The sequence below is a fragment of the Podarcis tiliguerta genome (genome assembly GCF_965153285.1).
Source record: "Podarcis tiliguerta genome assembly, chromosome: 1".
In the NCBI taxonomy this organism is placed as follows: domain Eukaryota; kingdom Metazoa; phylum Chordata; class Lepidosauria; order Squamata; family Lacertidae; genus Podarcis; species Podarcis tiliguerta.
This window is the reverse complement of record NC_139534.1, coordinates 19,423,408-19,446,955: the sequence shown is the minus strand read 5'-3', so window position 1 is coordinate 19,446,955 and position 23,548 is coordinate 19,423,408. Positions and strand designations below refer to the sequence as shown.

Below are 23,548 nucleotides of genomic sequence, written 5' to 3'. Positions count from 1 at the left end.
CGTTCCATGGAAGAGAAGGAGCATAAACTGCTCTTAACGCCAGATAGCATGCGTGTATTCAGTGCTGGATTGACATATAAGCTAAACAAGCTATAGCTTAGGGCCCCACTCTCTTGGGGGTCCCCATAAATTTTAAAGGAAAAAAGCACCTGGATGTACATTTCCAAAATATAAGCTAAAAAACAAATACAGGGTGCCCCGCAAGACGAATGCCTCGGAAGACGAAAAACTCGCAAGATGAAAGAGTTTTTCGTTTTCTGAGTTGCTTCGCAAGACGGATTTCCCTATGGGCTTGCTTTGCAAGATGAAACGTCTTGCGCCTTTTTTTTTAAACCGCCAATGCATTCCTATGGGAAACCGTCAATACACAGTGGTGCTTCTCAAGATGAAAAAACTCGCATAACGAAAAAACTCGCAGAACGAATTAATTTCGTCTTGCGAGGCACCACTGTAAAATAAAACCTACATACAGCAACAGTGTTTTGTGTTGTGTAGGCTCCTATGATGTAAGTAATGGGCCCTGCCTGCTAGCCTGCTCCCTAAAATATCACTGGTTTGTTCATTTCTATATAGAGAGAAGCTAGCCGACCTGACCGGAAGAGTCCACGGCCAGAAGGAGGAGGAGCACCAGGAGGAATGGATGAAATTCAAAGACTATTTAGTTAAATATGCTAAGATAACTTAAATAGAAATACTTGCAAATAACAGATAGGTTTAGGATTTAAATATGTGAAATTATGGAATAATATGTTTAAAGTAAAGATGAAAAGAAAGCAAGATGTTGAGTGATTAAGTAAATTTTATGAGAAACTTGCTTTGGAAAACTGTTACAATGATATATACTGAAATTCAGCTGGGGGATTTGAGGTTAAGTCACTTAACAATGTTACTAAGATTGGATTAAGTACAGTTAAGATGTATGTTAGCTTAAAAATTTTGGGAAATCAATAAAAAATTTGAAAAAAATATATAGAGAGAGCAGTGGCGTAGCGTGGGTTGTCAGCACCCGGGGCAAGGCAAGTAATTTGCGCGCCCCCCCCCCGCTGCACTGTCCCTCCCCCAGATAGTCCCTCGCTCTCTCTCCGCACCACACCGCACGCCTGGCACCCTCCCCTCCACAGTGGGCGGCGACCCGGTGGCTCGGATCGGATTCGCACAGAGAGAGTGAGTGAGCCAGGTAGGGGCAGAGAGCTGCGAGTGCGAGTGCGCGCCCCCCAGATGTTGCGCCCGGTGCGGCCGGCCCCCCCTGCACCCCCCATGCTACACCACTGAGAGAGAGGGTGCCTACATTCTGCATGGACTGGTTGCATAGCAACATATGCAAATGGCTTTAGATACCTATTAGGTTCATAAATGACCATATAGCATATATTCAACACAAAAAAACAGTGACAATTTGTTGTTGACAAAGGACAGCTGGACATATAAAGGGCCCCGTTACCTACAGTAGCTTCGGGCCTCATCAAACCTAAATCCGGCCCTGCATGTGCCCTTGGAAATGCATTTCACTGGAGATCAATGGAATGTGGAGCCAATTCTAGGGGCTGCATGCATGACTAAGGCTTGCCCATTATTAAGCCAGGTTTGATAGTGGTTCGCACAGTAGTTTTCCAAGAATAACCTATGCTAACAGGCTTGGTGCTTTTGGATAGCTTCAGATTAGTGTCCTCAGGAAACAGGGCCGTTTTAGCGGTGATTCCACAGCAATGGCACTCCCTTCCCACTCATTTACACCCTGCCACTTCAGTTCAGGGGCTTAAGCAAGGCTTGAATATTTTTCTCTCTACCTCTGCCGAAAATCACAAACAGTCATAAAAAACTTAGGGAACAAGCTGTGCTACCATAAAACTTAGGGAACAAGCTGTACCACCAAAATGATTAAGGTTTTAAATGACAATTTTAGGTTATATTTTAGTGATCAAGATTTAATATACAGTGGTACCTCTGGTTATGTACTTAATTCGTTCTGGAGGTCCGTTCTTAACTTGAAACTGTTCTTAACCTGAAGCACCACTGCCGCGCGATTTCTGTTCTCATCCTGAAGCAAAGTTCTTAACCCGAGGTACTATTTCTGGGTTAGCGGAGTCTGTAACCTGAAGTGTATGTAACCTGAAGCGTATGTAACCCGAAGTACCACTGTGTATTTTTAACTACCTCTATATCAGAATTGTCTCTGTTATACCCAATTGCAATTCAATGTATTCCTGTTGTGTTTTATGATTTTCCTGATATTGTAAGTGAGCCGGAATTGGTCTGTGACCATAATAATAAAATTCAATTCAATTCACGAACAGTCTGTATGATTCAGTTTGAGCTTTCTTACATATAATGCACACATCATTCTGATGTCTTCTGTCTCATAGGTCTCCTTTTTTTGTAGATTGTTTTGCGAGGGCAATGTACTTATAAATAATATTGACTTATTAATATTTGGAATGAATGAATCAAGTAGCCAAGACCAACAATTCACAGTACGTACAAACAAATCATTTGTCTCAACAAAACATCCAGCTTCCCAACAGGAACAATACAGCAAATCAGTTCCCCGCTGAGGCCAAAGACATATTTCTACAAAGAGGGACCCACACCCTTTCATAAAAACACACACCTGCTGCAATCTTTTTTCATAAATGCATGACCTTTTTGTTGACAAACCAATAAAGTTCCCTATGTTATTGCTATCAGACATGGAAAATGTTCTGGCTTCCTTCTCGACTCTGTACACTTCTTTGTGGATTTAGCATCTCAGAACACACGCACTCCTCTTACCGTGGGAATATTCTGCGGCATTATCATTTCACCTAGTGAGACAGACCATAGGCTCAAGCTGTAGCCATAATCAGTGTTAGAAACTGAGATATGGCAGCTAGAAGCTAAATGGCACCTTAAACCGAAGTTATGGGTGCCACAACGGAATGTCTAGGCGTGCATTTTTTTATAACAAGAATACAAAGCGGACAATGAATGAAGCCAAAATAGTAGGTTCCTTTTTCACATGGTCTAGTCCTTCCCCTGCCCACCCCCTGATATTCTTAAGAGGGTCCCTTCTCCAGTCTTCAGAGAGCAGCTGGAAGTGTGGATGCAGAAAAAGGTCCTCCTTTCCTTCCACTCAGCAGTTTTAATCCAAAATCTCAGGTGCAGCACTGCGCCCAGAGCTCAGAAGCTGCTTGCACTAATGGAATTCCCTGTCGCAAAATGCTCCTGGAACAATGGGAGTTTCAAACACTGGTCATAATCACAGTTATCTGCAGCAACCCATTGTGTATGTTTGCTTAGTTGAAGCAGCTGCTTATAGTCAATGAATGCAAGCACCATATCCAGGGCCATGTGCATGTCATTCTTAAAGTAGATCACACATCAAAGTTACAACAGTTTGTAACAGAGGAGGAGGAAGGTCTTGAGAAGCAGCTTAATGCCAGCTTAAAAGAGAGTGAGATAGAACTGCAGTAAAAGGATTTCTTATGGGTTATGAAGAAAATATCTTTCTGCAGCACATCCTATCTTCTGAAAAAAAAAAGTCATTCTAACATCTCCTTCATGTTTAGTCCCCAGAGTGACACCTGCTGGACTCCATTGACAAAACCCACCACAAACGTTAAGATATTCCCATAATAAACTCACAAGTACGGTACATTTCCATTTGGAGGATCTCAGTGTCTATGATAAAGGCTGTTTGCTCAGGGCTATTTCCCCTGCATATCAAGAACTGAACTACTGCACTCGGGAGAATGCCTTCTTTTTAAAAAGTTTATTTTACTTTTGCGGGGTCCAAGCTAACTTAGTCGCACTTCATTCTCAACAGAACTCAATGGGACCTTGTGCAAATTAATTGAAACAAAGCACATTTTCTATCTTACTTGTAATCCTGTACTCAAAACAAACATGAAAAGTCAGTTGATCATTATGGTGTCGGAAGCCTGCAGCCAATAGAAGGAATGATGCGCTCGCCGCAATATATTGAGGTTCTATGAAAGAGGGTTATTCCGGAGCTGGAAAAGAGGTATCCTGGCAGTACTGGGATATTGCCCCTTGTCACACATCGAAAATGGTGAAGAAATTCATGACACAGCAGCAAATACAGGTACTTGATTGGCCAGGGAATTCCCCGGAACTAAATCCCATTGAGAATTTGTGGGCTTTATGCAAAAGTCGTCTCCGTGCTGTAGACTGTATGACTATGGAGAAGCTCATTCAGGCGCTGATTCAAGTGGTACAGGGATCCAAAAATCATCAGTGACTATTCAAAACTAGCAGATTCCATGCCAAACCGTGTTCAAATGCTGTTTAAAAATAGAGGTGGTCATATCCATCACTAATGTACATATATGTGAGTTTTGTACAATAAACTACATTGTTTGTTTCAATTAATTTGCACAAGGGTGTAAGTCAGGACTTACATGTCCCATCGGTTTCAGAGGGATCCCGAGGTTTGCGCATGTAATGACGAGACAGTGCTCCTGTTAAGTTGTGGGTGAACATACCAGACGACACAGCGATTCTTCAAACAGCTCTTGTTTATTCACAGGCCAGAACAGAACTGAACAGAAGGATTCAGTCTGCTTATATAGAGCTCCACTACAACGCAACTGTAACAACTTTCTGTAACTATCCAATCACTGAACGTCACTTTCAATCCTTTATTTGCATATGTGGACCTGAATGAAAACTATCTACAGTATCCCTCTGCTGGCCCAGGGTGAGAACTTCAGTACATAACAGCTCCAAAACAAAGACACTCTAAAATCGCAATTCTGAATTTTTAAAATGGCAGCTGCCGGGTCAGTGGCAGGTAAGTTGAAGTGGGAAGCAATTGCTTTTGTGGCTGGCAAAGAGGGCATGGTGTGAGAGTTAGACTCCTTTAAGAGCAGAAACAGAAGGAATAAGGCATGAAAGGGAGTTACATCATAAAGAAGGTCCTTTGTGTTAAAGTTAAATTTGTTGGTAGCATTCAGCGGTTTTCAGCTTTTATTTATTTATTCCACTTGACTGTATCCCCCGCCCCCTGGCAGCCCACCTCAGAGCAGTACACAAGGAACAATACATGTTGTTGACTGAGCCACTACAAGCACTTTGCCTGTTTCCTCAGACCTGGAAAGCTGTCGTTGATCCCATAAAATCGCATTACATCCTGGCACATCAGAGCTTTATTAGCCACGGCATCTGAGTTGTTGTGGCGATGAGCAATTTTATCCTCAAAGAACCTAGCACATCCATTTGCATCCTCGCCATTGTTGGGCCTGCTTCATTCCCAACAATGGCTTAAGAATCAGCCCCTCTTCCCAGGGAACTCTGGGAATTGTAGTTCTTTGAGGGCAACAGGGGACTCCGAACAACTCTCAGCACCCTTAACAAATGACAGTTGGGAAGCCATGGCAGTTTAAATCCCGACGATAGTGCTTTAAATGTAGAGTTGCCATATAACAAGTTGTTGAGCTTTTATTTGACAAGATAAAAAAAAAGCGCCCAGTAATTTGGAACTGGACCACTTTACTTAGTGCTATTATTAAAACCTACCCAACACTCTGTATTTAGCAAACAAGAAACTGTCTTACTGTCACTAACCTTCAGGCTGACAAGAAACACAGCTGCTTTAAACCAAAGACTTCGTTTTAGATATAGAGGAAACGAGCGTTCTTTTTTCTGGTGTTACTAATTATACAACAACCCGCTCTATTTACTATTTGCATAACTACTTAACTTCTTTCCCACGCTGCCCAATAAACAACCAATTTACTTCAAAGAAGTACTCCAGCTAGGGTTGCCATATTTCAAAAAGTGAAAACCCAGACAGAAAAGTTGTTGAGCTTTTTCTCTGGCAAAGTCGCAAGGAGATTGGAGATTTTTGAGCTGTTTCTGAGGCAAACAACACTACCAACATAGGCTTTCATACGTCCAAATTTTCCCAGACATTCAGCCGAGTTCTATCCAGACACTGCTTGCAGCTGCAGTATTCCGGATATGTCCAGGAAATTCCGGACATTTGGCAACCCTAACTCCAGCCGAATGGCTTCAAAGAAAATGTTTCAGGGCCATATTTGCTGCAGTCAACAGACACACTACATATGTAGACACTGTCACGGAATTCTACTCAATATTGATCCAGAACAGAACTACAATATATAGTTTGTTGTTGTTTAGTCGTGTCCGACTTTTCGTGACCCCATGGACCAGAGCACACCAGGCACTCCTGTCTTCCACTGCCTCCCGCAGTTTGGTCAAACTCATACTGGCAGCTTCAAGAACACTGTCCAACCATCTCGTCCTCTGCCGTCGCCTTCTCCTTGTGCCTTCAATCTTTCTCAACATCAGGGTCTTTTCCAGGGACTCTTCTCTTCTCATGAGGTGGCCAAAGTATTGGAGCCTCAGCTTCAGGATCTGTCCTTCCAGTGAGCACTCAGGGCTGATTTCCTTCCGAATGGATAGGTTTGATCTTCTTGCAGTCCATGGGACTCTCAAGAGTCTCCTCCAGCACCATAATTCAAACGCATCCATTCTTCGGCAATCAGCGTTCTTTGTGGTCCAGCTCTCACTTCCATACATCACTACTGGGAAAACCATAGCTTTAACTATACTGGCCTTTGTTGGCAAGGTGATGTCTCTGCTTTTTAAGATGCTGTCTAGGTTTGTCATTGCTTTTCTCCCAAGAAGCAGGCTTCTTTTAATTTCATGACTGCTGTCACCATCTGCAGTGATCATGGAGCCCAAGAAAGAGTTAGCAGAGTAAAAACTTAAATCTCGTTGCAGGATTCCCAAAAAATAGAACAGAGGCAATTAATATTACATCCAGCAGAGCTTTATTGCTATTGAAGGCAAATGAGCATAATGGCCACAAATCCAATGCCTACATATGCAGGCAGAAACGGATCATCTGAATTTTAAAAACTGTGCTCAATGGCAGAATTATTATTAAATGTTCTTAACAGCTATGTGATTGTACTTTCCTTTGCTCAAAACCCTTGCATTTAAAATTCAGTAAGCTCTGCCACTTGAATTTAAAGTAATCAAAATTATGTTTTCCGAGTGGATTACCCAGAACGATTTTGGCCTCTTTCTTTGCCCGGAAACGTTAATAATCTGAATCTGGGCTGCAAGATTTGAAGTCTTTATCAAACACACATAATAAATTCATACCCTGAGGAAAGGTTGCTTCCCCTTTATTCAAAACGCCTATATTGCTCAGTATATTTAAGTGAGGGTGGTAAGGAACTGCTGTTGAGGTGGGGGACAACATCTCATGAAACATTTTGTACTTGGTATGAACACCAGGAAACAAAATTAACGTCCCCATAGAATTAAAATGGTTAAATTGCCAGTTTTCTTTGGAAAACCCACAGAGGTAGAGGCCTGAGCTGTTCCTGACTGCTACTTCTGTGTGTTTTCCCGGGAGAAGTTTTTACGTGGTTCACAAGAGCCACGCACAATGGATGCACCTTTGTTTTTACACTGCTTTTCACACCCCTCACAATCCTCCATTCAGACAAAAAAAAGTGTCATTAGCAGAGTTTAAGGCACAGGTAAGCAAACTAAGGCCCTGGACCGGATCCAGCCCAATCGCCTTCTAAATCCGGCCCGCGGATGGTCCCGGGAATCAGCGTGTTTTTACATGAGTAGAATGTGTGCTTTTCTTTAAAATGCATCTCTGGGTTATTTGTGGGGCCTGCCTGGTGTTTTTATCTGAGTGGAATGTGTGCTTTTATTTCAAATGCATCTCTGGGTTATTTGTGGGGCATAGGAATTCGTTCATCCCACCCCTCAGAAAAAATATAGTCCGGCCCCCCACAAGGTCTGAGGGACAGTGGACCGCTTCCCCTGCTGAAAAAGTTTGCTGACCCCTGGTTTAAGGAGTTCTGGCCAGGTAAATCACCCAAGGAGAAAGTGAAGCAGGGCCAGTCAGGAGTGCAAAGAGAGTTCCCGAGAACCAGAGTGAGAGTGCTGGAGTATTTGGCTCCCAGGTCTGAGGTCCCCCCCCTTCACGACAGAGGAAAACCACCTCTGTTTGCCATGCCACAACGCTGTGTATGTTGCCCACACAGAGATAAGATACAGAGTGGGGTGGATCTGGGCTTCCTTCCAGAAAGTTTATGTAATGTACACATATGCAGCTGACTGCAAAATAATAAAGCTCAGCAAATGTTGTGGTTACCAGGTTAAAAATTAAATATATATATATGTATATATAAGGGAATTGCACCTTATGTAAAGAGGCCAAGCTGCAAAACAGGAAGTCCTTACTTTTAAATGTCACATCTGCTGTGAACGCGGTGAGGAGCTTTGAACAAGCTGCTTTCGAATTCTTGGACAGAAGTGCTTGCTGGGTTCTTCAAACTTTTCAAAACACAAGGTGTGCCAAACGGCAAGCCCCGTCTTCTCCTCCTTTATCGGCACGAACGCAGTTTCAAAGCCGTCAATAAAACCATAAATTGACTTAAGTCACATTGCAGGTTTGCTCTATAGAAGCGCCAGAAACCGGGCAGAAGCTTTCAAACGCCAGGGCCCTTTTGGTAAATCTGTGCAAAAGCCATAGAAGCAAAGGGAAAGGGGATAGGTACTTGAAAGACATGGGGCGCAGGCTCACGACACAAGCTTGCACCTGCTAATTTATATGTAGATGCACACTGAGGCTGGCTTTTAGGGGGGGTAACTCTGGTTGTCGGGGGTGGTGGTGGGGAAGCTCTGGGTGTCATAGGGCAAAACAACCTCTGCATGTCAGGACTTAAGCTGAGCTATTAGGTGCTTAAAGGATTTCCTAGATCCACAACATTGTACGTGTGCACTGGTAAAGGGATGCGGGTGGCGCTGTGGTCTAAACCACTGATCCTCTTGGGCTTGCTGATCGGAAGGTTGGCAGTTCGAATCCACACAATGGGGTGAGCGCCTGCTGCTCTGCTCCAGCTCCTGCCAACCTAGCAGTTCAAAAGCACACCAGTGCAAGTAGATAAATAGGTACCTCTGTGGTGGAAAGGTCAACAGTGTTTCCGTGCACTCTGGTTTCCATCACGGTGTTCCGTTGTGCCAGAAGCCGCTTAGTCCTGCTGGCCACATGACCCAGAAACCTGTCTGTGGACAAACGCCGGCTCCCTCGGCCTGAAAGCGATATGATCGCCGCAACCCCATAGTCACCTTTGACTGAACTTAACCATCCAGGGGTCCTTTACTTTTGTGTGTGTGTGTGTACTGGGTCCTCTAACCTGCTCAGCTTGCAATTTTGCACATCAGCACTCACTGTGCTACTGTATGAAATATTTCAATAACTTTTGTCTCTGTGTGCAAGAATTGTGCGTATGTACTCGTACATTTAAAAAAGTCCTCTGGGTAAATTAAAAAAGCAAGTGGCTGGGGTCCCCTTTTGGGTACTCCAACATGTAGCACACCCAGTCACCCTGATTTTATTTTATTTTTTAATTAAGTTTCCGAAATGAGGAATGGGCCAGCAGATTTGCAGCCTGCCACAAATACCCCCTGAAAATCCCTCTTCATCCAAGCAACAATATCCGCATCCATTCAATCTAATTTTCCCGAGGCCTGTAAACGTGAACTTATTTCTGCAGGATTCACTCAGAAACTATAAACATGGGCAGAAGGTGAATAGAAGGAAGGAGGTTACGTTTGCAAAAGTGTGACTGCGAGGTACAAGTATACTTCGCGTTGAAACGACAATGCTGACCTGAAGCTGCGACGAAACTTTTTAAAACACCGTTTAACAAAACTGCATTGGGAATTTAGAGTGTGTTGCACCCCACCCAGCCCCCAAAGACTTCCCCTCAGTGAGAATAAAAGTGGTTGTGATGCAATGGCTTGTTGGTTGGGTTTGGATGTGGGAATGTTGACATTCCTGCTCCCCCATCCTGATCAACATGGGATATTAGAACAATACAGCCAGAGGTTAAAGGATGCTTAATTATTATTTTTTTAACCCTAGCATTTGGCCAATTTGGCCATTCCAGGATGAGCCAGCCAGCCAGCCTCTGTCACTCACCACACCTCCACAACCCTGTGGAGGTGTGCACTGGTGACGATTCAGCTGGCTTCACTGAAAAGGACTGAAATATTTCGGTGAGCTTCTGTTCAACACATTTGCAGATCTTCAAAAAGAGTAAGTATAGACTTGCCCCTTAGAGGGAGACGCAGAGATCAATGGCCTGCTGGAAATTACGAAAGAAGTGAAAACTGCTTCACCTTGTGAATCTTATTTGCTCCAAAATAGTGGCTTTGCTGAACTGTGCACGTACCATTTTAAAACCACCTCAGCTTTGGCAACTCGTGTGTAACACAGTTAAAGTTATCCCCCTAACTTTCTACTTGTCCACCTCCTCAGATTCTATTAAACATAAAACCAAAGACACCAGAAGATTCGTTCTAAATTTTGACTTATGAAAGATCAGGCTGAGGTTTCAAACAATTGTTTTACTGACTTCTAAAGTAACCAAAATTAGCCAGCATCACCACTACTGAAACATAAGTATTGTGGGACTAATAGCTAACCACTGAAGAGCTACAAAATGTCCTCTTGCACGCCCTTCTCAAAGTGGATGAGCCAATGGCTTGAAGTGAATGCAGGTGGTACTGTCTTTCATTTTCCTAGCTACCAGGAGCACAACTGCCTATACCACGTCAGTACTGAGAGTGTTAACAAGCAACATAAATATAATATAAAAAATACAAAGTGGAGACATTAAGGAAATCCAAAGGGAAAATATGAAGAACAGAGGTTCTGACGAACGGATTATTAAAAACGCGTGAGGCAAACGGTGGAAGTCTTTTTTAAAAAACCCCAAAACACTTTATTTAAGGTAGATAAGGACAAGATGAAATTGTACAAATGAATATAAATATAGATGGGAAACGGCTATGTATTGTGAGTACTTATCTACTTTTAAAAATTTTCACCTATGATCTTTTTCTTTTACTTCTTTATTCTTTCTTTGTTCTTTTTTCTCTTTTCTGATATATTATCTTTCATTTCACTGCTTTTTTGTGAATAGCATTTTATAGAGGTATAAATAACTGTAAATATGAAAAGAGACAAAATATTCTCTAATTTTTTTCTCTTGGTTAGATGTATTTTCTTTTGTTGTGAATATGTATGTTTTCTAATTTGTACTTAATAAAAATTAAAAAAACAAAAAACAAAAAACAAGCAACATATCCATAAACAACGGAACAACCCATCTTCTTATATATACCATTTTAAGCAAACTAAAATAAAACGTTTATATCCCAGAAAGCAAAAACGTTTGCATTTGAACCCACCATTGCTTTCAGTTTATACTTTCTTTCCTTCCGGGATTCAACTGCAAAAAATATAGGCTGAGAAGCCCCTTTCAGCCTTTCCTGGTGCCATGTGTGAATTATAGATGGATCTTTGGTTTGATCCAGAAGAGGTCTTCTTAATCCCCAAAGTGGTTAATGCCGGACCAAACGCAGGGGGGAAAAATTGAATGTAGATTTTTTTATTAATGAAGCTTCCTATTCACATTTTAGAGGATGTTCAATGCAAAGGGTGATTTAAGCCTTAGACATGAAAACTACCATGGATTTCAGTCCGCAAACAAACTTGTTTGACAAATTTATGATGTTAGATTTGGATTTTACAGGCTGCCTAACCGCCATACATTCAAAGCACACACAGAGAGTCACAAAATGTGTTTGCTGTAGCTCTAATCTGGATAGTTTATTCACTGACTGTGATAGGATTTGGTTTTGCGGATGAAGTGGCTTTCTGAGCACCTTGGGCCAAAATTAAATGATGCTGCAGGTGCCGGGGGGCCACTGAAAATAGGAGCCCTGTGTCTTATTCTCTCTCCTGCTCTTCTTCCATGGTGCAAAATGTGCTGCATTGTGGTGCCGTGATCAGAATTCCCCTGCCTCAAAGTGCTACATAGAGTGACATGAGGTGAGAAAACCTTGAGGATGAGGCCCCTGGAAACAGCACACAGCTACCGTTCCCAGCACCCATAACAAGCTACAGCTCCCAGGGTTCTTCCTGCCCCCCCCCAGTGGTGCTTTAAATACATGGTGCATGTGAATCCCTTTGCGACATGGGGAGAATCATATTCGCCTGCCTTACGGGACTGTGGTAATGATTCTTGAGTGGTGAGGAACCTGTGGACCTCTGATGGATTTCATGCAGTTGGGGGGAGCTGGAAGGAAGAGAAGGAGCGCAGGGAAGCATAACACACACAAAGCCAAAATGGGTGGCGCAAGGAGGAGGATGGATGGATGGAAATCCCTCTGGGAACAATCAGTTGAGACCTCTGGCAATAGCAATCTGTCCTTTCCTCGCACTTCTCTGGGCAGGGAGGAAGAGAAAGAGGGAGGGAAGGAAGGAGAGAGAAGTGGGGAAGCAAGTGGCAAAAAGAGAGAGAGAAAACACAGGCCATGACCATCTTTGCTTCTATCCTCACTGTTATGTAGCCCTCACCACCATGTTTCCAAGGGATTGTGGCCTTGGAGAGGAGGAGGTTAACCGCTGCTGTCAGAGCTGGCTCCGGGTCCCAGCTCACCAAGGACCAACGCTAGCCGGTAGTACAGTATCAAAGTCTTTATTGAAGAATAGTGTCCATTTACAAGTCTCAGCGTCCCAGCTCTACGTCTGAGCTTTAGACCGGCGAAGCTCTATCTGGATCTCCGCCCCCTGTGCACCAGCTTAACACTCTAATCTTACTCCACCTCTTCCTTCTCTCTCTCTTCCTCTGGGTCTTACTACCCCCCGGTGTCTCTTCCCTCCTGGACTCTTCTGACGCAGAGCTTGACCCCTCTGACTCCTCCCCCTCTCTTCGGCGGGCTTTAGGACCTGGCTCCTTACCCGGGCTGCCCACCTTGCCGCCCTCCTGTACATTTGAACTTGGCGCGCGCGCGCGTTTAACTTTCCTGATGACCGTTTCCTCGCTCCCTGACGAGGGTGTGGCCACTCCTGCCTCACGTTCTCCCTCTGCCTGCGCGCTCCCTGATCCCGATGCCTTGGACTCCTCCCCCCTACTGCACTCTGGGGGGGAAGCTGGTCCGGATTTCCAGCTGTTACTCTCTGAGTCCCCTCTGGCCCCTTCTTCCCGAGGTGTCCCCCTTGCCCTGACCATGGGGGCCCCTTTCTGTGAATCCTCCGAGTCACTGGAGAGACTCAGAGACCTCGGACTACTGTCGTCGCTGACATTTCCTTCAGACTCCTCCCCCTCGCTCTCCGTTTCCTGCCTCTCCTGCGACTCTTCTCCTGAACCCCTGACATCCATCCCCCCCTCGAAGCCCCCCCTTCCCCCCTCCCCTTCCTCCGGCGGGGGTGCTGGGTGCTCCGTCGTTGTGGGGGTGAATGGTGGATACAGTTCGTCCCCCGTGGCGTGCATCCAGTTAGAGAAATCCGGCTCGTCCTCCATGTCTTCGCCGACCTCGTTCTCCTCTGCTTCCATCTCCGTGCCGCCATGCTCAAACCCCACGTCCTCCCCCATCACGTCCATGTCCCTCTCACCCTCGTTCCCCTCTGGGTCCGTTGCCTGCCAAGGGCCCCTCAGCCACCTCTCTTCTCCCCGATTGTCCCACCAAAAGGAGCGGTCTGAGGCAAACCCCGAGGGCGAGTCCTCCGGTGAACGTGTTTCTAATGCTGGTTCTTCGTCCGAGGTGAATCCCTGGAACGTGCTGGTAGAAAGCGTGGGTGTGAAAAGCCAGTCGTCGAAATACTCGGCTGGCATGGGCCTGTGTGGGAACAAGGCATGAAACTCCTCTTTGAGGAGTGGCTCGTCCAGGGCATAGTCCGGCACCCAACTGTTGGCGCTGGCCGGGGTACCTTCCCTTGCGAGAAAATATTCTACTCCCTCTTCCCCCCATCTCGAGTCCAAAATCTCTGTGACCTGGTTGATGGGTTCCCTACTTGGCGACTCCCTCCTTGGGGGGATCTCCCTATACTGGTCTGGTGCCGTGCCCTGTGCCTGAAATCGGTGAGGCGCTTTGTAGGGCGTGAGCACCGACCTATGGAATACTGGGTGCATTCTGGATCCTTCCGGAAGTGTCAACCGGAAGGCCACCGGATTGATCTGTGCCTCAACCAGGTAAGGTCCTAGCTGCTTATGTCCGAGTTTCTTCTTAGCTAAGGATCTGGTCGGCACTGCGTGGGCCGCTAACCACACCCAGTCACCCACCTGTATGTCTTCCCCAACCCTTCTGTGCTTGTCAGCCTGCAGTTTGTATGCGTGCTTTGCAAGCTCTAACTGCCTCCTAAGCTGCTCGTGGACTTCCTGCAATTCCGCCGCCAAGACTTCCGCTGCCTGTGGCTCCCCCTCCCCTAGTCTCTCTAATCCCGGGAAGGTTCTGGGATGCCTCCCGTTGTTGGCGAAGAACGGCGTCACCCCTGTGGACACGTGCTTCGTGTTGTTGTAGGCGAACTCAGCGAGCGGCAGGTAGTCCACCCATGTCGTCGGCTGTTGATTTGCATAGCATCTCAGGTACTGCTGCATGATGGCGTTGACGCGCTCCGCTTGTCCGTTGGTCTGCGGGTGTCTCGCCGACGCTAGGTTGATCTTGACGTTCAGGAAACCCATCAGCTTCTGCCAGAAGCTCGAAATGAACTGGCGCCCCCTGTCGGACAAGATAGACCGTGGCAGTCCATGCACTCTGAAGACGTGGTCTATGAACAGTTTGGCAGTCTGTTCTGCCGTGGCCACCTTCGCGCACGGAATGAAGTGGGCCATTTTAGTGAACATGTCCACCACCACTAGCACTGCCGTTTTACCCCTCGAGCTGGGTAAATCCGTGACAAAGTCCAGTGCCACCCTCTCCCACGGTTCGCTCGGGGTCTGCAGCGGTTCGAGCAGTCCTGCCGGAGGTTTGTGTACTGACTTGGCCCTTTGGCAGGTGTCGCACCTCGAGACGTACTCCGCGACTTCCCCCCTCATCTTGGGCCACCAGAAATCTCTGGCAACGAGTTCCGCCGTCTTCTCTTTGCCGAAGTGCCCGGCGGTTGGCGCGTCGTGTAACTGTTGCAGCACTTTCGCACGGAGCTCATCTCCCGGTACATAGAGTGCTCCTCTGCGGATGAGCAATCCGTCTCGTATTTGGAACTCGTCGTTTTTCACCGTGCCCTTGCGGACCTCCTCCATCTTGGCTAGAGCGAAGGAGTCCTCCTGCAGTGCTCGACGGACCGCCTCTATGTCCACAGTTGCGGAAGCGCACGCCCAGGCTTTCTGGGCGAAAATGTGTTTGGCCGCTGCTGGCGCCGCTTCTTCGAGGTATTGCGGCTTTCTGGACAGTGCATCTGCCATGATGTTGTTGTCGCCTGGGATGTATTCTATCCTGAAGTCGAAATCCGCAAAGAACTCCGCCCATCTGATGTGCCGCTGGTTCAGGAACCTTGCCGTGCGCCAGTACTCCAAGTTCTTATGATCCGTGCGAACCTGCACCGTGTGTTTGGCCCCGATGAGGAAGTGCCGCCACGCCTTGAATGCTGCATGAATGGCCAGCAACTCCCTGTCCCAGATGGTGTAGTTCTGCTCCGACTTGCTGAGCTTCCTGGAGTAGAAGGCACACGGGCGCCAGTCCCCCTGCGGGTCCTCCTGCAACAGTACGGCGCCCACGGCTCTGTCTGAGGCGTCCGTCTCAACCCTCAGCGGTTTGCCGGGATTCACATGCAGTAGCTGCCCTTCGGACGAGAAGAGACGCTTGAGGTTCTGGAAGGACTGCTCCGCTTGCTCCGTCCAGATGAACTTCTTCTTCTTGGAGCTGAGCGTGTCGGTAATGGCCGCTGTCTGCATTGCGAACCCCTTGATGAACTTGCGGTAAAAGTTGGCAAACCCCACAAACCTCTGGACCTCCTTCCGATTGCGCGGGCTCTTCCAATCCAACACCGCGCGAACCTTGGCGCTGTCCATGGCGAGCCCCTTGTCCGACAGCTTGTAGCCCAGGAAATCCACCTCCTTCCTGTCGAACTGGCACTTCTCCAGCTTTGCGTATAGCCGATGCTCCTGCAGTCGCTGCAGAACCTCCTTGACGTCCCCCTCGTGGGTCTCCTCAGATTCTGAGAATATCAGGATGTCGTCCAAGAAGCAGACGCATTTCTTGTAGAGAAGACCCGCCAGGACGTGATGCATGAACGCTTGAAAACAGTGGGCGCCATTTTGTAAACCGAAGGGCATAACTCTGTATTCATATGTGCCCAGGGGCGTGAACATGGCAGTCTTCCACTCGTCCCCCTCCCGTATGCGAATCAGGTTGTACGCCCCTCTCAGATCCAACTTTGTAAAAACGCGTCCTTTCCTCACCGTTGCAAGCAGGTCATCTATTTTGGGCATTGGGAAGGCTGTGGGCTTGGTCTTTGAATTTAAGAGCCTGAAATCCACTACAAGTCTTTTTTGGGGCGTGTCCTTTTTCTTCACAAAGAATACAGGACTGCCCCCCGCTGCCTTCGACTCCCGGATGAAACCGCGCTTCAAGTTGAGGTCTATGAACTCCTTGAGCTCCTGCAGCTCGTCTTCAGACATGGAATACAGTTTCCCTGCTGGCAGCGTCGCCCCTGGCAGGAGGTCAATCTGGCAGTCATAGGGCCTGTGGGGAGGCAGCTTGTCCGCTTCCTTCTCGCAGAAAACCTCCAAAAACGCTGCGTACTTGCGTGGCACTGCTTGCAGCGTGCTCAATTGTAGCTGCGTGTCTTCCCCTCCTTCTTCCGGGCTATGAAGAATGCAATGTTCCGCGCAATAGGAGGAACCGAAGGTCAATTGGCGCTGATACCACGCCAATGCTGGGCTGTGCCTGTGCAGCCAACTCATGCCCAACACTACCGGCGTGCCTGACAGTTTGGTGACGTTGAAGCTGATGACCTCTTGGTGGTTCCCAATCCGCATCACCATTGGTTGCGTTTGTTGCACCACCTGCCCCCCTAACAAGTCTCTGCCATCCACTGTGACAACCTTCAGGGGCATTGTGGCTGGCAGCAGTGGTATATTGTGTTGCTGAATAAAATCCAGTCCTATAAAGTCGGCGTTGCTGCCGGAGTCAATGGTGATCGGCACTTCCAGAGTGCTTCCGTTGGGCAGTTGGAGAGACGCTGTAAGCTGCACCACTGGTTTGGGTGGGAGGGGGTCCGTGGGCTGCAAAATCTCTGGGGATTGTTTCATTGATTTGTCTGGCTGGACCCCAGTACCTCTTCCTCCAGCCAGACTCTGTCGTTTCCCTGCTGCGTTGCTTCTGTCACTGTTGCCGATGCTGCAGTATGCTTGTGGAGCCTCTGGGGACACTCTTTCGCCATGTGTTGAGCACTGTCGCAGATGTAGCACTTCCTGTTCCCTCTAGGAGGCTTCGGTTTGACTGCTCCCGGCGTGAGGGCTCTGGTAGCTGACTGAGCCCTGGCACCTCCGAGTTCCATCGGTTCCTCTCCCCCTCCCTGTGAGGGCGTGGACTGCGCACGCGCTGCTTCTTGGGGATAGAAGGGAGGTGCTCTGGCTGGTGCCCTTCCCCAACGTCCTTCTTCTCTGTTGTAAGGACGTTCCTCCAGATGCACCCCGATCTCCAGAGCCCTCTGGACCACTTCCTGGGTGCTCCTTGGCCTCTCCCCCCTTCCAATTTCGGCTTTTACTTCTGCATTCAAGCCCTCCCAAAAGAGATCTCTCACTGGCGCAGAAGCTTTGTCCCATCCCAGTGCATGAACCAGTCCGAAGAAACGCGTATGGTACTGACGCACGCTGGCTTTGCCTTGCTTAAGTCCATGTATGTCTCTCCTGGCAATATCAACGTCTATCTTTGATAAAAAACACGAGTCCATAGCTTTAATGAAAGCCTTCGCGTCTTGGAGCGCCGGATCATTGTCCCTCCATAAATTTCTCAGCCACGTTTTGGCTTCACCATGCAAATGGGATAGGATAAACCCCACTTTCTCTCCTTCATCTCTAAAGTCTTTGTCAAGCAGATCCAGCGCAAACAACAGGTCTGCTCTAAAGTTGGGGTACTGCTGTAAACTCCCGTCAAAATGGGATACAAGGCTGCCTCCCCTCTTTCCCAATCCAATGCCCTCTGCTCTGGATCCAGGTGGCCCCTGTTTGGAAATCACGTCCAATCTTACTTGGAGATCCCGGTAGGCGCTACTCATTTCCTCCTCTCTTTTTCTGGATGCAATTACCTCCGTGCTGAGTCGTGTCACAGCTTCTTGCAGGGCTGATATCTGCTCTTCCGTCGTCATCTTGCCTGAGTTTTGTGAGCTGGAAGCACCCCTCCTCTGCCCTCGCTGCGTCAACTCACGTGGCGAGGTTCTTGGTGCCAAAACTTTAAAATTTGGAGATAGAGCTTACTGTCAGAGCTGGCTCCGGGTCCCAGCTCACCAAGGACCAACGCTAGCCGGTAGTACAGTATCAAAGTCTTTATTGAAGAATAGTGTCCATTTACAAGTCTCAGCGTCCCAGCTCTACGTCTGAGCTTTAGACCGGCGAAGCTCTATCTGGATCTCCGCCCCCTGTGCACCAGCTTAACACTCTAATCTTACTCCACCTCTTCCTTCTCTCTCTCTTCCTCTGGGTCTTACTACCCCCCGGTGTCTCTTCCCTCCTGGACTCTTCTGACGCAGAGCTTGACCCCTCTGACTCCTCCCCCTCTCTTCGGCGGGCTTTAGGACCTGGCTCCTTACCCGGGCTGCCCACCTTGCCGCCCTCCTGTACATTTGAACTTGGCGCGCGCGCGCGTTTAACTTTCCTGATGACCGTTTCCTCGCTCCCTGACGAGGGTGTGGCCACTCCTGCCTCACGTTCTCCCTCTGCCTGCGCGCTCCCTGATCCCGATGCCTTGGACTCCTCCCCCCTACTGCACTCTGGGGGGGAAGCTGGTCCGGATTTCCAGCTGTTACTCTCTGAGTCCCCTCTGGCCCCTTCTTCCCGAGGTGTCCCCCTTGCCCTGACCATGGGGGCCCCTTTCTGTGAATCCTCCGAGTCACTGGAGAGACTCAGAGACCTCGGACTACTGTCGTCGCTGACATTTCCTTCAGACTCCTCCCCCTCGCTCTCCGTTTCCTGCCTCTCCTGCGACTCTTCTCCTGAACCCCTGACAGCTGCGGTGTTCATGGTTGCACTGTGAGTGCTGGAAGTACTTCAAGGCCCATTTTCACCTGTCCTAGAGGATGGGGCCCAGACTCACCTTGAGCAGCTAAAAGAGGCTCCTAGGAGGCCATTGAGACATTGCTGGAACAACTCTTGGGTTGGGGCAACTGGCTAAACTGTTTCACAATGCTTTGACCGGTTCCAATTCTGGTTCCTCTGTTTCATTTTTGTCAGGTTGGTGTTAGTTAAATGTTTAGTTGGGGTTGGCGGTTATTTTAATTTGAACAAACTGTAAACTGTTATTGTTGTTGGTTTCTATTGATTTATTGGTTGGTTTGTTGCTTGTATAGGATATGTGGTTTTTTAATGTTTGATGTTTTGTTGTGTTTTTATATATGTTGTAAGCTGCCCAGAATGGCTGGGGAAACCCAGCCAGATGGGCGGGATATAAAATAAATAAAAATTAAATAAATTCACACTCCCCTTTACAGTGCATTCGCTGCGTTTCCAGTGCTGGGTTTTGAACCTGTGTTCACACAGCTCAACATCATCCAAAATATAGTTGCATCCTGTACTACTGTCATAAGAAAACTATTCACACCGGTGAGAGTCCTTTGGCCATTCCTAGCAAAAGTGTGAGGATCCCTGCCCATCAATGCCCCCTGTATACAAATAGACAGAAATGCGACACTAATGAAGCCATGTTGATTTGAACATCTGAGGAACACACAGAAAAGAAACACACACACAACTTCACCATCCTCTAAGATGGTAATGTGAACTATAGTAAAGGTAAAAGTTAAAGCCAAAGGACCCCTGGATGGTTAGGTCCAGTCAAAGGAGACTATGGGTTTGTGGCGCTCATCTCACATTGAGGCTGAGGGAGCCAGCGTTTGTGGACAGACAGCTTTCTGGGTCATCTGGCCAGCATGACAAAACCAATTCTGGTGCAACGGGACACCGTGATAGAAGCCAGAATGCACAGAAACACAGTTTACCTTCCCACAGCAGTGGTATTTATTTATCTACTTGCACTAGTGTGCTTTTGAACTGCTAGGTTGGCAGGAGCAGGGACCGAGCAACAGGAGCTCACTCTGTCACGGGGATTTGAACCAACAACCTTCTGATTGGCAAGCCGAAGAGGCTTGGTGGTTTAGACCGCAGCGCCACCTGTGTCCTGAACTCTAGTTTTGCATCACGGCTAAGCACTACTCAATGACCAGTTTCTTTATAATCCAAAGAAAGATATTCTGGTCTGATGTTTTAGATCTGTGAATGTTTTTGAGAACAGGTACCAAATCCCCTAGTCCACCCTCTGAATAAACTGGCAGAAATACACCGGTCAGCACTTATCTGGATCATGGCAACAAAGAGCAGGATTTCATTTGACCATTTGCAAAGCATCTCGTTCCTTTTCTTTTAAAAAGGTCAAAAGTAGTAATACAAGCAGACAACTGGTATCCAGCAGACAAAAGGAAACATTGAAATGTAGAGCAATAGCTCATGATGGGTTACAAGCAGCAAGGGACACAACAAATGACACAATTTCTAACCATTGCAATGGACAGACCTTTCTAGGCACAGTCAAGAAACGTGAAGTAATTCATGCACTTCTGAGCTATAGGGATTTCTCCTCCTGGGGAAATGGAGGCAAGGCACCAGCCTGAATTACCTCATAGGGTTCACGGATGAAAGTCAACCCCGTGCCATTTGAGTTCCAAACGAACAACACCAGAACTTAAAAATACGATAAAACCAGGTGTAACTCTTAACTCCAGAAGAACAACTCCAATCCTTTAGCAGCTACTCTTGTATGAAGGGGGTTTACTTGCACTTATCTCCGGCAAAAGAAAACCCCCAAACAAGTCTATCCGAAGCGTTTCAGCACTCTCTGTGCCCCAGATATTTCTATCGGGGGTTTCCTCAACGACCCCTTGACCTTCCAGGTAAGTGAAGTCCTGCTCCCCAGTGCTAAGAAGGGTTAATTTCAAATGGCCAAAATGGCAGTGGAGGCTTGGGCTGCACATACATTCTGAGCTCACAAATTCTCCATAGAGTTTAAATGTAGGGCTGCCAACCTCCCTGGGCGACCCAAAGGCATTTCTTTCTCTTTATACACCTCAGTAGGATTTTTGTCATTGACAACTCATCACACAGGAGCCAATCCTCCTTAAACTATCTCTTCCTTACAAACAGAAAGTCAATCCCCAAAGCTGAACCTCATGGAAATAATAATAATAATAATAATAATAATAATAATAATAATAATAATAATTTTATTTATAGCCTGGCCATCTGACTGGGTTGCCCCCAACTCTGGCTAGTTCCTATCCGAATATTAAAAACACAATAAAACACCAAACATGAAAAACTCCCCTATATTCATATGCTGCTGCCTCTTTGCTACATCCGAATCAAGAGAAGTCAAACCACATGAGGATGGGGAGAAAATGTAACCCTACAAGTCCACACGCTTCCACGTTTTCACGGCTCCAATGGTTTTGAAGCTGAAGGAGAAAAAGCGGCAGTGTTTGTGGTGAACACATGACCTGCTAATACCCCAGCCCTAACCAGGCTTACTCAGAAGTCCTCTTGCTCAGTGTGGGATTGCCAATTGCTTGGGATTGCAACCATGCAGTCCGATCCAAACAATGTATGCCTACTCAGAAGAGTGACCGAACTGAATGCGGCTTGCTCCCAGGTAAGTGTGCGCAGAATTGCAGCCCTGGGCAGAAATTCTAGGCACATTGGCACCTAAAGGACTGGCAACAGCAACCAAGGCTATGGATCTTAAAGCATATTTCCTGGAAACAGCAAAACCGGATGGATTCGGGACCTAGGCTATTCATACATAAAATCAGAAATAGCAACACCTGGATGCAAATGTGATTAGTACCAGGTATTGAACTTTATCTACAGGTGGAGGGTGGTATACAAACAACAAAAACAACAATTTATAAAATATGACCCCCATCTGACTGTGTTGCCCCAGCCACTCTGGGCAGCTCCCAACAAAAAAACAATAAAAGCGCAATACAACATCACACACTAAAAACTTCCCTGAATGCTAATAACGATGCTAAGCCTACTCTGACACAAGTGCCACAGCGAATGGCCTCAACTGTGTCTCCTTATGTAGGAAAGAGCCCCACTGATTTCTGTGGGACTTCCAGAACAAGCTTTCCCCCGTTTACTTGAAGGAACCCCCCTGAGAGCAACGAGGCTTATTCCCAAGAAGGACGCGCAGGTTTACAGCCCTGAGTCTGATATGACACGAACAGCAAAGGGCTACCGGGGGTGCCTTTTCGCACGCTCCTCTCTCTCCGCGCCACCCTTTCCGACAAGCGAAGGAGCTCGCAATGCGCGCAAACCCTCGCGCCGATTCAGCCACCGAAACGGCACCGAGGCGAGCGCGGCTGCAGCGCCGGCATCGCCCTCGTCCTCTTCTTCCGTTCGCCCCTGCTTTGCCCAAAGCCGCCTGCTTTCCACGCCGGGCTTTGCTCCAGAGGGATTCTGAAAACTCCGCAGGCGCCCGGTGGATTTCCTGCACTTCCCCAAGGCGAAACCGGGTGCGCCCGGGTGTCGCTTGCTGCCAACTTGGGGTCTGTCTCTTTACGCGCAGCCGGAGAAGCCCCGAGTTGCGTGTGGTCCCACCGCTCTCACCCCTACACGGAGGCGCGCTTTCGAACAAAGGGGTTTCCCCCCTCCCTCCCTCCAAATAAAGTTCCTCTCCACGGCTTGTGCAAACCACGCGCGCGCGGGGAGCCCCCAACTTCGCCAGCAGGAGCGATTGCCTCTCGCGCGCGTGGGTAAAGAGTGCTCCGTATTAGGATCGATGCTCACCCAAAAGCTCTTCCTCCTAGCGGCACCGTAGGCAAGGCGATCGGATGTGCGTCCAACTCTCGGTGGGTTCTTCGTAACCGAGGCAGCTGCCCCCTTCCACACACACACACTCCAAAAAGGCAAATGCGAAGCGGAGTCGAAGCGCACAACAAAGGAGTCGATCAGGAGAGGCAGGTACAATCCAAGTTAGGAGATGGGGCGAAAGGAGGCGGCTCTGCTGCGCTCTGCCCTCCGGAGGAGGCGGCTGGGTCTGAGAAGGGACTGGCGAGCGTGGTCCGGTTGTAAGCGATCCGCAGCGCAAAGGAAACATCCCCGTTTCCTGTTACATCAGTCCCAGACCCCGCCCGCCGGGAGGATTGGGTTACCTTCTTGGCAAGCCAAGCGCTGCTCTTTTTCTCTTCCCGGAGACGCGCTCTCGGTACGAGCGCGGGGCTGCTGCTTGTTGCTGCTTTTTTCCACCTTCTTTAACCGACCGTCCTGAAACTTGCCTGCGCGCACCCAGGAACTGAAGCGAGGGGCGGGACAGCGAGATCTCTCCACCTAAGAGGCATAGGAAACGGGAGTGGTGCAGCAATAAAGCAGCTGGAAGGTTTGCAAAGCTAAGCAGGGTCCGGCGTGGTTTCAGATTGGATGGGAAACCTTGTGTGCAGACGGGGTTGGGCTAGATGACCCTCAGGGTCCCTCCCGACACTCTTAACTGTTAGATC

General features: G+C 47.8%; 1 protein-coding gene across 2 annotated transcripts in view; it reads right to left on the bottom strand.

The window, feature by feature from the left end:
- CALCRL (calcitonin receptor like receptor) overlaps nucleotides 1-23,163 on the bottom strand; it is an 89,253-nt gene extending 66,090 nt beyond the window's left edge. Inside the window, exon 1 of one of the 2 annotated variants that reach the window (XM_083410504.1) lies at nucleotides 22,842-23,163. The gene's annotated coding sequence lies outside the window, so the exon portion shown is untranslated. Of the gene's footprint in view, nucleotides 1-22,290; nucleotides 22,775-22,841 lie in introns of those variants that run through there. The other variant, XM_083410505.1, reaches the window with a different exon arrangement.
- Between the last annotated feature and the right edge of the window lie 385 nt (nucleotides 23,164-23,548).